The sequence below is a fragment of the Anoplolepis gracilipes genome, chromosome 4 (genome assembly GCF_047496725.1).
Source record: "Anoplolepis gracilipes chromosome 4, ASM4749672v1, whole genome shotgun sequence".
Classification (NCBI taxonomy): Eukaryota; Metazoa; Arthropoda; class Insecta; order Hymenoptera; family Formicidae; genus Anoplolepis; species Anoplolepis gracilipes.
This window is the reverse complement of record NC_132973.1, coordinates 1099073-1115376: the sequence shown is the minus strand read 5'-3', so window position 1 is coordinate 1115376 and position 16304 is coordinate 1099073. Positions and strand designations below refer to the sequence as shown.

The 16304-nt window shown below is 29.9% G+C and overlaps 1 protein-coding gene across 1 annotated transcript in view; it reads right to left on the bottom strand.

Moving 5' to 3' along the window:
• Positions 1-16304, bottom strand: part of LOC140664735 (uncharacterized) — a 63087-nt gene that overhangs the window by 14541 nt on the left and 32242 nt on the right. The window lies entirely within an intron of this gene.

Here is a 16304-nt window from a genome sequence, read left to right as displayed (position 1 = left end):
CAAAAATATTGCGATTAAGCATTATATTTTTATAAATATTTTTATATTATTTAAGTCAAATCATTAATAACTACACATCCGTAGTATAAAAAAGCGATTATGACGGAGTTGCAGGAATAACAATCGCATATTCTTTCTAAATGTTTCCACGAAACATTTCTCACGAACGAAAAAAAGGAGAGGACGCGTTATAATCTCACAAGCATGAAAAGGAAAGAGCTTATAAATGTCACGCAATATCCGCATTAATAGGCGTTATCCGTTTGCGAACAGAAGGTAGGTACCGCGTCGGTCGAGAGATGAGCTTAAATTCACTCGTGGAGCAGCCATTAGCCTGCATTTGCAATTCGGATGAACCGGAACGCGAGGTTAATACCTTACACGGTGGATGATGGTCAGCATTTGGATGCTTGCACGGATTTTAACGCCATCGGGATCAACTGGAGGCAATTTGCCGGACGAGGGTCCACGTGGCAGTTCTTGCGACGCGAGGACGTTTAATTAATTCCGAAGTGTCAAAACGCGGAGCGCACTTCGTCTCACAATCCGAAACGGCATTTTCTCACGTCTAATGTCCAATCTCTGCTGTTAATACTATTCCTTTGATGAGAGTAATTAAAACCGGCTCTCCAATGCTTTCAATCTTTTTAATTAAATATTCATTTTCAAGTGCATACCGTAACTGTCTACAGTGTGAATAATTCCTTAGACGGATTCATGATCAGAATTTATTGAATATTTGTGGGGGATGAAATGTAATTAAATTATGTTTTTAGTAAAAAAAGATTTTAGAAATATTATTATAAAAATTATATACCGCGTACGCAAATATAATAATACAAAAATAGAAGTGTATTATTGAGGAATAACAACCTAAATCGGAGATATCAATGATATTAATTCAGAATAATCAATTAATAGTCAATTTTACTGTAATTTAGTATTCCACTGTATTTCAACATTATGTGCTCTATTTTCGTGACGATTATTGATACGATTGCATGTCGGAATGTGATTTTAGTGGTTAATAATTTAGTTTCACAACGATATTTATTGAAATAAGTGCAATCAATATGATATTAGAAAAAAAGGAAGTTTTTCTATATCGGAATTATATAAATAAAAGAGAACAAATATATCTCAGCAGTTTTATGTTACATTAAAGAAACGGAATATTGTCGGTAAATATGATTTATAATAGTTTGAATTATTTTTCTTTCTCTCTCTCTCTCTCTGTTCAGTTTATTGTATTCTACTTTTATTTATTAATAAAAAAAGTCAATGATCCAAAGTGAACGGCTTTCTCGTTTTATGAAAGAAGTCACGCGAGACTATTGAAATTGTATTATGGTTGTAGTCTTTCTTGTGGAGGACAAATTGAGGTGAACTAAAATTAAACCCGATTTTTCCTAAAGAGATATAAATTTTATAATTTTTTGAAAGAGAGAAAGCCTAATTTTAAAATTATTACGTAATATGAATGGTACTTATTGTTAGTACTTGACTTTATTGTTAGATACATAGTTTTTGCTACGAACATTTCATTTTTATAGTATTTTAGCATAATGTATTAATAACTGTTAGATTAAAGTAAATCACAAGAAATAAAATCTAAATACACATTAAGTATCCAAAATTTTTTGAATTATATAGCATGTATTCTTATAAATATTATTTATATTAACTATATTATATTATAATAACTATATTGAAGAAATTTAATTATAGAAATTTAGCTTAATTTCGATACGAATAATTCTTTCTGTAACACTATACGTGAAGTTTTATAATATTTTAAATAGATTTCGATGAAAGATTGTGCAAACTTTTAAATCTCAATTTAAAGCTTTTTACTCTACAACTTCTAGTAAGTTTATATTAAATTGCTTGTTGTCGTAATATTTTCGACTCGTTGCCCACAATTGATTTACGATGCATAAATTATATTTCAACAATATTTTCAGTTCGTTTTCATTTGATTTAAATATCACGCTAAGTGTATTTTGTTTATAAATCTGAATAAGTTAGAAGGAAATTATTCGTAACTACTAAATATTCCATCGATCTTTTTATATATTTTATCAACTGATAATTAAATAGCGCGAAGACGCTATGAGGTGCAAAGATTAATTAACTAGAGAACTAATTCTATGTTGTTTATAATCGGAATATAATCACATATACACATAACATAAGCTACTAAAAATATTTCGCAAACATTTTGTGAAAGCTTTCATATCGAACGTCATTATAAATTAAGAAATTAAGGAAACAATGGCGTGCAATAGAATTTTTGTGTGCAATGAAAAAAATTATTTTTAAAAATTATTTTAAAAATTATTTTTCCACAAGAATTTAAAATTACATAGTGAATTTTAATACGTTTTGTGTGAACATGACGTATGACGTTAAATAAATTTTCATGTAATGTTTTATTAACATTACAAACAAGTTTCCGCGACAATTAAAAAATTTATTTGTGGTAATCATAATAGAAAGGTTAATGATTTTTTTGCGATACAAGTTTTTATCTTTACTGTTACAGTTTATCATTAGTCAAGATTGTATTAGACGAGTAATGTCCGCCCCCTCATTTCCGCTTTCGTTGCCAGTACGATCGACGTGGCAATCAATTATCCGACCAAGCGAATCGCGAAGGATAGCGTGAATAAATCGCGGCAAGGAAAATTTGCATCACGGAATAAACCTCGTGAATGTAATGAAAATAAATGAGTAATGAAAATAATGCGATGCAACAGCAAATAATCTATATGGTAACTAATAAAAAACGTAAGCTTCAGGCCTTTTTAATTTACGTACATTTTACAAAGAAAAAAAGGCAACTCCTTCAAGCTCTTTAAAATAGTCTTGTTTACACTTTTGCTTATGTACGTGAAAATCATCGAATATTACACAGCTTTAGACACCATAAATTATTACTTTCATTCGTATCAATATGTTTGATGGATATAAAAAAATATTAATTTTATAATTAATCTTTATATATTAATAAACTATATATAATTTATTATAATTTTTGTATACTATACATATAATTTTTTTAATTTTATAATTTTATAATTAAATTTTATATTGTGTAAATTTTATATTTTTTAAATTATTTAAAATTTTACGAGAGAAGAAAATCTAGTTTTCTTTTGTAGCTGTCTTATGTACTTCAAATGTAAGTAATATTGCAACGTTGGAAATTAAGAAGAGTTTTTGTTTAAGGGAAAAGTTGTTTCGTAGCAAGTGGCGGAACGAATTTCAGAGAAGCGCGCACCCTTTTCCATCGATGATTAATTGGAACGCGTGGAAACAATACTAGAACGTTTTCCGGTTGATCGTTTCGCGCATCGAAGTTAAAGTCAATCATCGAAACGGAAAACAAATTGTGTTATAGCGGCAACGAGCGATGCGAGACGTCAGTTTTCGACGAGTCTATCATCGTGCACCTCCATATTTCGGGGTAACCGATTCGATTTCCAATAGAGAGTGGCAGGTCGCTATTGAAAGAGCCGATCGGATAATCAATTTAGGAATTGCACATCTAATTATGGAAGGGCGGAGAAATCGTGATATAAGGGCCTCTCTCTTCTTTCACTCGTGTCTCTATGACCCGTGATTTAATTGCGGTTTGCGGGACGTCGCGCTGGGAAATGTCTCGACCTGATTGCCTCTGAACTTTGCGATCGATTAGACTAATATCGGAGAAATGTAGTATTAATCTTAGATAGTAAGCCAAATCGTGTCCAGAAAGAATTTTCATAATGCTTTATAAAATAAAACCGTCCAATGTTGAATAAAGATTCGAATATTTCTGTCTGCGTTATTTTTTTTTTAAACGAGGGCTACTTGTGAACTAATGCGACATATATTTCTCAATCAGTTTAGTCGATTATTTGTCATATTGATATGAATATTATGTAATAATCATCCTAATTTTACATTTTGGATAATATGAATAATTCTATTAAATGGGTAATTTTGTATTTGGACAATAGTGCACAGATATAAAAAGTCCTCTTAAGATTTGAATAAATAAGAATATATCCAATAATGATACAAAATTTCATCAATAAGAAATATTAATTAAAGTAGGAAGTTTTAATAAAGAATTGTTAAATTTTTATTCATAATTTATTAATTTAATTGATAATGATTTTTCGTATTGAGGTTAATTTAAAGGAACAGATTTTAATAATAGCAAATAATGAAATTAATAAATAAAATATTGATCTAATAGTTGAGTTATTAAATGGATATTCATATAAACACAGCATATTTATCTGTGTGCTTTAGATTTTTGTATAAAATATAAAGAGAAAAAAAATTAATTTCTTGACATTTTTGTATAATTTAGAAACAGATATATATGTACGTTAAATTTGGGCGAATTAGAATTCACACAGGCTTGCGGCTGCGATTAAAGAAAAAAAAAAAAACGCGCGTGAGAGATCATTCGATCGTTTTCTTCTTGATGAACTATGTGATTATCCGATAATGTGCAAAATATGTAGATTTTGCTTAATATATACATGAGTTTTTAATGATAATACGATGATTTTAGCGCAAAGACAGGATTATGAAATATTTATTCTGAGCGTGTCATAATTCACTTTCACTATATATATCCAATCATGAATGAATATTCAGATTTAAGTTCCATCGAGTCATGCATTGCTAATCATCTTGTCCTTGCAATGTAAATACCTGGCGTGACAAATCTTCCACGCCAACGCGAGAGCACACCTTTTACCCTTATTAAACACCTTCGAGAGTTACGTAACGTAACGTAAATGCATTACATGAGTATATGATGCAACGATTATAATTTTGATTGCTTAGATCTTACACATAAATTTCAATTTTTTTATTCCTTTACTGAAAAGTGCGAAAAATGTCGAATATCTCTTTGGAGTATCTTCGCGTTCTTTCTATCGGCTTCATTATTTAAAGTCAAATGAATAATGATTAGATTGTTTTATGGAATGCAACGTCAAGAGGCATTGCATTGAAATGCAAAGGCAAGAAGTAATGTAAGAGTTCTTCTTAGAATGTGTGCTGTATTTGATGAGATTCGATAGACCGGTAATCACAGCAGAAACTCTGAAAGCATTAAAAAAACAAATGTCATGGATTTGGCCATGACATTGTGAGAGAAACGACCTTGATACTGTCCATATGAACAAAGAATGCCGAGGGTATTGCGTATAAGGGGATTTAATCGAAGGTTACGCTAATTGATACAAGTTACGATAGCTACAATGAAAGGCATTGAGAGAATTGAGAGAGAAAATTGCGTTGGCGTGAAAATCTATGATATTGGCGCGAATTATTGCGTCAATAATTCAGAATTTCAGATAGTCATATATGTATTAATAAGTAATTCATATTACAGAATACTGTTTCGTTTATCGCGCGAAATTGTCATGACAATAAATATTTGACATTATTTCTATCACGTAGCAACATCATGAGGCAAAGATACGATCATTGCTATGTTCGCTTTTCCCTTTGAACGTTTGTATAAACAGACCTGAAAGGGTTGAAGTTTGTTTAAAACAAAAAAAATTATATTTTATTTGGCGTAAAAATCGATAGCAGAAATTTATACGACTAAATGGATCTCGATATCCTGAAATTGTATAAAATTCTTCTGCACGCCGTGCATTTGCCACTCATCTTAATGAAAAATCTATAGAAAATATTAATTACATTATATATTATATAATTATTATACAAAAAATATTTATAAAAAAAATATTATAAAAACGAAAAGGTATTTAAGCAGAATTTTAATCTGTTTAAGTAGAAAAATAAAATTTTCAATCATGATGGCTTGTATATCAAATTGCTCTTAATGTACAGTCGGACCTCTTATCCTACGACATTTTTGGTCCGGAATTTTCCCCTTAAACCTTTGATCCTACGACAAAAATTTGAGAGTGGGGGTATAATTGGCCTTTCGCGGTCGTAACATGAGAGGATTTTTTGTCGTAGGATAAGAGGTCCGACTGTACATAAATGTCAACCTGTTTTGTCACTGATATTTAATATCGCGATAGAATATTTGCTTCCCTTTGCTTCGATATCCTTGATATATTTCGAGTTACCTTTGCAAGTGATCTGATGTGTGGGTAGATACTTCTGCACTGTGACGTAATTTCTAGAATTTGTCGGTATTGACCGAATGTCAACTTCCGGTGCTAATATCCGGTTGAGAAACGAACGAGATTTAATATTACGTGCTGGAATGCAAGGTTTCTTATAATGGAAACAGGAAATACCATGGATACCAAAAGTTGAATAATCAATATTGGTGGGAGTGAAAAACTTTGTATGTGATGTTCTTGCTTACAATTAGTTTAGAAGTGTAATAAAAAAAATGTCTCCGACAAAGGGGAACTCAAGTTCTCGAAATATTGTTTGGGAAATTAATTGCCAAAGATGACATGTGTAAAAAGAAAAGAAATTTGTCTGATTTTTTTTCTCCGAACAAGAAATGATTAATAAAATTAAACATGCTGCTTGCTTTTGAAGCTACTTATTATTAACAATAATGCTTTGTAATCGAGATTCATTAAGTCCGTTATATTTCACTCCAGATATATACTGTTCATCCAACAAATAATGTATCGCGTTCAGCAAAGCTATATTTAATGTATTTATTATTCAGTAATATATTTACTACGTATTCGTTACGTAATGCTAAGACTCAACGAATCACAAATATTAAATCTTAATAATTTGCGATCGGGAAGAAACGAATATTAAAGAAATATCAGAAATATCTCATTTTCTGATATTCGTACTGTACACCATTGCATAATCGATTATATTCATTATATATCAATTTTATATCGATTATCATTATTGTTTTTCACAGTCTATGAAAAAAAAATTATATTCATGCAAATTTTAAATACCATTTCGTTTGCCAAGTTGATCGAAAATTGATGTTCAATATAAACTTTGAATATAACCCGGCGAGAATAATAAAATTAGTGTTTTTATGCATTTTTACGGTTCATAAAATATAAGCAGTCAAAGCCATCAAAAGCAAATTGTTTGATGTTGTTAAACCTAAATTTCGCAGATGATGTTGCGAGTAGTACGTCTACATTCGTAAGTTGAGTCATGAATGCTGACGTGTATGTACAATGCAAAACTAAAATGCAGTTATATAATCATATACAATGTTAATGAAAAATAATTGAATTCTTGTTGCAGTAATCGATATTTAATTATAAAAGACATTTGCAATTAAACATTCCTGCACGCATTGTATATTTATATACAAACGTGATGGTATGTGAAAAATATTACACTTATTAGTTTGTTAATAACGATTCTCTTTTATTGATCGTTTGATTGACGTTAATTCAATTGCCTGCGGTGCAAATTTCTTTATTTATTACGGTAACATAAGCAATTAAATCGAAACAAGTCGCTATAATATTGTATGCCAGGCAAATTGGGAAATAAAAATAAAATTTTTTTTTACTTTATTTGAAAAAATAGATTGAATTGATTTTGTCATGTTTTTTTCAGTTAATTGAAACTTTTGAAACAAATGTTTTTTCTTTCAAATGTTTCGTATGTGATCGCGAAAACATGCTTAAATTTGCATACTTTTTGTCAGATGACTGTTATGTTACACGCCGGGCGTTTTGTGCTTGTGAAACACAGCGATGCGAAATTCCTCGAGAACGTGCTTTATCGCAACAATGCATTGTTCACAAAGAGATTTAAGCTTACACATCATATATGGAGCAAAACGATTGTTTAAAATAACGGTTTGCCTATTAGCCGACTTCCGCAATTGTGTCATGTTTAAATAAGAAGCGTGGCTCAATAAAGACAAGGAGAATTTGAAGTTAAAGTCGTTTCACAATTTAGATTCTATATTCGTATTTTGATATCATTAATCGTGTGTTTACAAAGAATATTTTATTCTGTTTCAACTTCTCTGTCGTTTAAGCCTGAAGGGAAACGAACTACAGTCATGGACTGTGCGAACAAGTTTGCAGGAAAAATATTTGTTCATTCTCGTGAAAAAGGCACAAAAGAGCGAAGGTCTCTTTACGCGGGAATTGTCTTTTGCACATTGAATTCCATTTTATTGTAAAATTTAAGAACGGAAAACAAACGAGTATTTTTATAATTTTAAACATGTGTCATAAAGGATGCAAACTTGACATGCATTTTGTTAAGGAAAATCACTTCAGATTAATTAAACGTGTTCGCGGAACGTGAGTTTATAACCATTCTGGAAAATGTATAATTCAAAATATAAATATAATTAAATTTTTAGTTTAAAAATTAAAATTTAATTAATTTAAGAGAAAATAATAAAGACGATAAAATCTTAATTTTTAATTAAACATCCGGAGTAGATATATATGTTTTAAATTAGAACCTCAAACTAGAACACTTGTTATAATTCAAATAAATTTTAATAAAAACTGAACTTTTAGTTCAAAAATAACAAGCATTGTAGCCTTTATGTTGATGATCCATACGATGCATAGGATTTAAATTCCCTTGTAATTACTGTAACTTCAATTGCCTCTTCTCTCTCTCCCTCTCCAGAGTCGCCTCGGTAAATCTCTACGGCTAGTTATGAATAAAGTTTTATTTGCATATTTCTGCGGCTGAAGGAACTTGGATGGACTTCAATCAACTTATTAAAACTGACTACTTACAACGGCAAAGTAACAGTATGACGTAGATTAATTTAACTTCACCGATATTTCTTTTGTAAAATTACATGATACAATGACACAATACAGAGAATACTATTTACATGCGTTTTTTGCAAGCCTAATTTCTTTTTTTTTTGTGCTAAAAAGAATGGGATGCGTTTAGTTTTCGCGTATATAACCGAACGGAGACGAGAAAAAGGGTTTTCACGTGCTATTTTATCGATTATTTATGAGGAATAATAAAATGATTTAAATTTATGAAAGGAGTTTAAAAAGCTCAACGGCGTAAAGTGGAGTTGACACATTTAGTGCAGTACCATCAACTGTGGCCGCTAATTACTAATTAGCGAACAGTAAAGAGCTCTAATAATCGCAGTTTCATAACTGAAAATGTTTAAAAGACAATAAAAGCATAAATTTTATAAAGCTGAAAATATATAAAGCGTTATGCTGTTACACATTTGGTATAATATTATATCTCTAATTGTATATTTAGTACGTAACATTTGTAAAATTAGTTCCATTTCTAAATATAGCAGTTTTATACAGTTTGCAATTTTAAGGAAAAATGCATTCTGTTATATTGTTTTTAATATCAATGATTTTTTTTTCATTAAATTGTAACAAAATATGTTCTAACAGGAAAACGTCGAGGTGATAAAAATCGGAAAATCAAATTTTATCGTGATTCGTAGCTCCATCGCCATCTCAGGCATCCCTCTTACTTTGACATATTCATCACGTTGAGGAATGCCAAGCATTCGAGTCTACTGATTCGAGATTACAATCTGTAAAATAAGTCTTGGCTTTATAGTTGTACGCTTCGTCGCGTTATGCACACAATTTAAGAAGAATTGAATGTAATTATCGCGTAAATATTGTAATTTATTTCTCATATATAAATATTTAATGCAATTTATTTATATCACATTTCAAAAGGCTTAGTAAAAAAAAATAAAATACTGTCTTGTGCGTTTGAGAATTTATATGTGTTACAAAGCATATAGATTGCGATCAAATAAGATGGAAAATCAGAGTCAATTTCGCACATTAATGACTCTACTATCGATCTATCGATCCTTCTGGAATCTCATGTAACATTCCTGACTCCTCTGATCTGATCGCGTCTATTGACGTTGCAAATTTACCATATGTCTGACTACTATACGGCGCAAGGATAGCAGCTTCTATTCAGGGGAGATTAATTCGATGGTACAGCATATTTCCCAAGCGAATCCGGTCGAGTATCGCTTATAAATCGTGTCTGTGAGTTCACGTACCAATTTTCATTCGATACGTTAGTCAGTCTCGTTTCGGTTTCACATTCATTCCATAAATAAATCGGCGAAACTTTTCTATTTTTTAATACGGGTTAATAAAAGTTTTTAAATACACTGGCATTTCGAACTAATCTATGAAATTGATTTATAATATAGAAAAGCTATTTAATTGTATATAACTTTTTAAATGGACAAATTTAAAATATTATGTGCGTAATACATTGTTATAGATGTTAACATTATCTAAATAAAGTACGAGGCACAAATAGAATTAAATCAGAATGATAGTCAGATTATATGTCAAGAAACTGATCAAGATGATAATATTAATATGTAATAGATATGCGTTCATTTTTTTCTGAAAGCAAAGACAAAAGTTTATCGAGAAAAGTTTGAATAATGTATTACATTTAAATTACCGTTGAAGATATCTGATCTTTCCGATAAAATGCTCATTTTTTCAGTTGAATTTACAATTGCAAAGTAGAAATTTAATTTAAAATAAGACAAAAACGGGCTGATAAGAGCCGAGCGGAAGGTAAATAGCGTGAAAATAAAAAAACCTTCTAATGGTTATTAAGTGATTTTATTAATTCAATTTTGGTCCCACTTTAGGTCATCTTCAGTTATTACAATAAAATAAGATTAAAGTGGTCCAAATTGAAATTGGAATGTCTTAATAAATACATTTAATAATCATTAGGAGAGTTTTTACTTTTTTGCGATATTTTACTTCACACTTGGCTTTTATTAGTTCGTTTTTATTTGTTTTATTTTGTAATATTCAGAGTCTTATTGATCTCGTTTGTTAATTTAAGACAGTATATCAAATATAAAAGTATTTGTATCAATACATCTTTATCTTTATCGCGTAAATTGTAGATATTGAATTAATTTCATCAATTATCATCAAATACATTTTAAAGCATTGAAATGAATATTACAACGCGAGAGCATTATTCGTATATTATTCATAATTACGGTTTGGATAATTGTTCATTTATCGTATTATCGGGACTTGAAATATCGGCATATAGTTCAATGTAATATTTGTATAAATTCATTATGATGTGTCATTAAAATGAGACTTATCAGCGCGGCTGTCATAGACTTTTCATCGGCGTTGTTTACGATACACACATATTATTGGGTATGCAAGCTGCTGAATGGGGTGGCTCGCGAACGGGGTGCTGACATTCGATGTTGTACATTTGCGTCACCACCATCACGGCGCCATGAAACACCCACGATCAGCGCCGCGTTTCTCCTTCATCCCTATTGGGACGTTTCGTGCATAACGACGGCACAATTCGTATCGCAAATAATCGGTCGGTCGAAAATTAACGGCGCAATCGGGAGACTCGACTGTTAAATATAGAACTCACGCAATTACGAGCAGCCTCGTAATTCAATATCAGGTCGACAACATCTTCGAAAAACGTGTTTGCACACGCTGTGACTTGTTAGCCGCACCAGAGGCAGAGCGAGTGATTACTACCTGACATAAATTGCATATTTGCTCGACGTGACGTAAATTTTTTTTCAAATATTGTTTTAATTGCGCGAACTGCTGGTTTTTTTTCTGCATTTTTATACGAAAAAAATTTTCTCATATTTTGCATTACACACATATATATATATATATATATATATATATATATATATATATATATTTTTTTTTTTCTTATATGTCATTCTTATTGTCATTCTCATCCTTTCTTTATTATTTTATAGTTTTCTTTAAATCATCTCTTAATTTTTTATTTAAATTTCATTTTGATTATTATGTAAAAAACATTTTTTAGAATATTGAATTTTCAATTCAACGAGTTTGTAATTTTTTTGACATTTTAATGAAAAAATTTACATAAACGGAGATATTTTTATGAAATATTATAATAAATGTATATACGTGTATAAATATTAATGTGAACGCAAATATTGTTGTAAGTACGCGCGAGCCTTATGGATAATGTTGAAAATGTTTTGATGTATGTACGCATGACGTGAAGTTACTAATAATTAAACATGGTATTAATAAATTATTAGACATTATTATCCACTATTATAATGTAAGTCCATTATTAGAGTTTACAAACACGCGCGTTATTTAAACATCAGTTAAAAGCAAATGCATCTATAAATATATTGATCAGTCGATGAATACGATGCGAAAGTTAAATAAACTGTTCAGATAACTGTTAAATAAGACAACTGTTTAAATAAGACAACAGCATTCGAAGCAAATTGTTTTAGTACCAAAAGCGATCAAAGAATTAGCTCTCGAGTTAATTAAATCGCAGACAGACTTGCGTAATGCGAAGGAACAGACGACAGCAAATTTATCCACTCATTAAAATACTCGTAAAATGAATTTCTATTTAATAAAATTTCGTAGCCTTTGCTTTCCATGATACTTATTTATGTGATGTACGTAATATTCTAAGTCGACGTGGGTGGCACCCGCATATTGATAGTATCTTGAGAGAGACAGAAATTACTCAAGGACTTCTGTGAGAACATTGACCCTTACACGACCCACAGGATATCGATTCATTCCAAGATACGCCTCTTGATTTTGCCAAGACATGTAAATTGTCCGTTTTACAACCCGTTCTTTCTTTATTTGCGGAACGCGACGAGACTAATTGAGAACAAGGCTCACGTTGTGACAAGTTTGTATTTTTGCAATCTATTGTTTCAATTGGATGCTCGATTCAATTTATGGTTTCAATGCGTAGGTAGGTAACGATGCCGACTTAACGGCGTGTTTGCGGTAAAATTTGCAGTTTTGTGGAGAGTTTACGGTATAAAAAAATTTGCTCTTTTTTTTTAAATATCATACACGTTGCATTTAATTCCAAAAATAAAAAAAAAAGATAAGAAAGAGATAAAAAAGAGAGATCAAAATTCGATGGACAAAATCAGACTCTTTTCTATTAGATATTAATTTTGTAGAGAAAGCTAAAATTTTTTTTAATTAATATTGTATAAATAAATAAATAAATATATTAAAAATAATAAAACAATAAATTAAAAAAATATATATATTTTTTGTATATGTATATATATATATATATATATATAATTTATTTATTTATAATTATATATATGTATAATTGTTAATATATTACACACTCATGTACGTTATTATCTTAGATTATTTGAAAATAACAGAAATAAACAATTGATTAATTAATTGACAATCGACTAATGCATCGAGTTATCAACACGTTTTGTATTTTCTGGCGAAACAACTCATATTTATTGTTTGCGGTAAATGTACTCTATTGACCATGCGAAAATTTGTTTGTATCTGTGTTGGCAATACGCCATCATAGCACGCATGAATGAACACGGCAAACCACAATTGTTCCAGGCTTGACAAATTGTTCTCATAGCGAGAAGACTCGGATACTTCTATGTCAAAACTGAAAAATGGCCTGTAAAGTTCTCTTCACAAGAGAAAAGCAGATATTTTGATAACTTTGACGTAGTGCTTATATTTATTGTTTGTTTAAGATATTTTAAACGCTGGTAAACAAAAAGTTATTGCAACTACAGTTGTTTTCCAACTAATGAAAATAAGATAATATAATAGAAGAAAATAATAAAGGCAAAATTATTAAATTCAATATTATTATATTCAATTCATAGAACACATAAAATTAGTCATAGGGAGGTATATTATTTAATAAATTTACAAATATTATATAAAATATATATATATATATATATGTATAAATTAGAGATTATTATTTTTTATCCTATTGGCATTGACACCGTTTTCTTCAATGTTTTCCTAAGTGTCATTTAACGTTGACACTCTTTGTTTAAGTAACAATAACTCTTGAATGACATGTTATAATGATAAAGTTAATAATAAATCGTAGAAAGAAATTGTAGAAAATGTATTAAATTCTTGTCTGTATAAAAATCTCGTAACCTTTTTGGGTTAACGAGAAAATTAATAATATCTGTTAAATTTATAATATCTGTTATTTAACAAAGTAGACACTTTCCACATCAATAAAAAGAAGCGAATTTAAAAACGCAATAATTTAAATTAATTTAAATGGCTTTATCGTAATTAATTCTAAATTTATTAAAATTTTTAAAAATACTTATGTTATTTACCTTTTCACAATATAATGTAATTTTTAATTTTTTACGTATAATTTAATTTAATACGGAAATTTTTCTTATTTTTTATCGTCTATAGGCACTTAAAAGTGTTCACCTTCGAAAACTAAAGCTAACCGTGTTCTGAGTCTATTTGACTTTTTACTGCAAATAATAGCTAAAAATAATTGTTATATCACCAAAATTATCGGAAAAAATATATTTGATCTTCGCTTGATTAAAATTTAATGGATCTTTTACTTTAATTCTTTAGGATAATTTTCATGATTTTATTAGAAAAATATTTTTAACGTTAAAAATATATATTAAGATATTAAAATAGATTATGCCCCCCCCCCCCACACACACACATATATTTTCTTCGTAAAACGATTAACTTAAAATTTATTTTAAAAAAATCTGTTATTATAGTGCCAAAGTTGAAGTGTCGGTTATCCAAGTCATCCGATCATTGTCATCCAGTATCGCTGGAACAAAAAGTTGCATGTTATGGCACGTGGAGACAAAGTGACGCCTCGCGTCGCGGCGCCATGCGTCGCGTCGCGTCGCGTCGCGTTTCCGGCCTTGAACCCGTTGCTCTCATAAGCTCTTGTCTCTCTTTCTTTTTAATCGCTTCCTAGATTTCCCAGAAGGCCACGGTCGCTGACGCTCCTTTTCACTTCGATTGTCCATTTACTGGAGCATCCGGCGAAATACACGCTCTGTTCAATCTCTCTTTAATAATAGCATTTCTCAAGAAGAGTACATCATCTATTTTTTTTTCTTTCATTACCGTTTAGCTGTAAATTATTACGCAGTTTGCATATTGCGTGAGTTAATATTACCCAGCGGATTCTGTCCCAATAGATTCGCCAGAGTTGATAAAATCAAATTCATAATTCATTTACGGAGGTTCGATCGGTGGTGCGTGTATATAGCTAAAACTCACTAGACGATGCGATATCGTCTTCATGTATTCGATATCGAGGATAGCCAAAAAGTCATCAGATAGTCCCTTAATGGCAGATTAATTGAAAAATTTGAATTTTTTCTTGGAGAGAAAAATTTTGAGATATTAAGAACCTTTTTTTTAAATTATTAGGTAAAGTTATTAAAAAAGGAAAATTGAGAAAACAAAAGAAAAATTCCTTGTAAACTGAATTCTGCAAGCTAAAGATGATAATACAATTATATTTTTTAATCTTAAGTGGAGTTTACTTTTAATTTGAGGTTTACAAAAATGTATAATGGAAAAATTAAAAAGTTGAAATAAATAATGGCTTTCTTAATATTTTCATCGAAAAATCGACTCAACAAATTCTGCAATTAAACGACATTCAATAGTCTTGGAATATCTTTATAATTCAATTATATCAAATTTTTTATTTATAATTTGTTTTTTTTTGTATAATTTTCAATTTCATAAGCTTTTTAATATCTTTATTAATTGTAGACATGTAAGTGCCTATTATTATTAATGTTATTATTAATACATCAGTAAAGTTACAATTAAATATGAAATTAAAATTATATCTAAGAACATTATATATTTCATATAAGTTACAACCATGAAGATGCAATATGTCTGCTCTAAAATGATTTTTAATCTGATCACTATTATATTATCCGTGTCTCCGAAAAGCTTTAAACTCAATTATACTTTGCGCTAATGCACCTCGTAGTAACGATCACTCATCGTGTAATATTATTCATCCACGTGTAATGTTTAATTTCTAGCGCGCGATATTTTTATTCAGAAGATATTTAAAAGGAAAGAGATAAAGAAAGAAAAAGAGGTATATTCGATAAGTTCGATATTCTATCGTGATTCGTAAAAACGGATGTGTAAACAATTGGAAATTTGCCTCTAATATACTTGACCCTGCACTAGATCACTTGTTCGTGGTTGCCACGGTCGCAATCAATTTTTAATCTGCAACAAGTGCATCGATAAACGACTGCTCTTTGAAACAAGTAAGCGCGCGAACGAAAGAACATAAAATACACTTTCTCTTATGGATGCAGGAATTTTATTGACACATAGTACATCTCACGATTTAGTTATAAAAAGTTTTTAAGTGACTGTCTTCTCAAAGAAATTTAATCAGTGTTTTCATAATTTTTATGTTTTATTAACGTACATACTCTCAAAAGAATTTTCTCGTTTGGTAAGAGACCATCAGAATATAAAGAA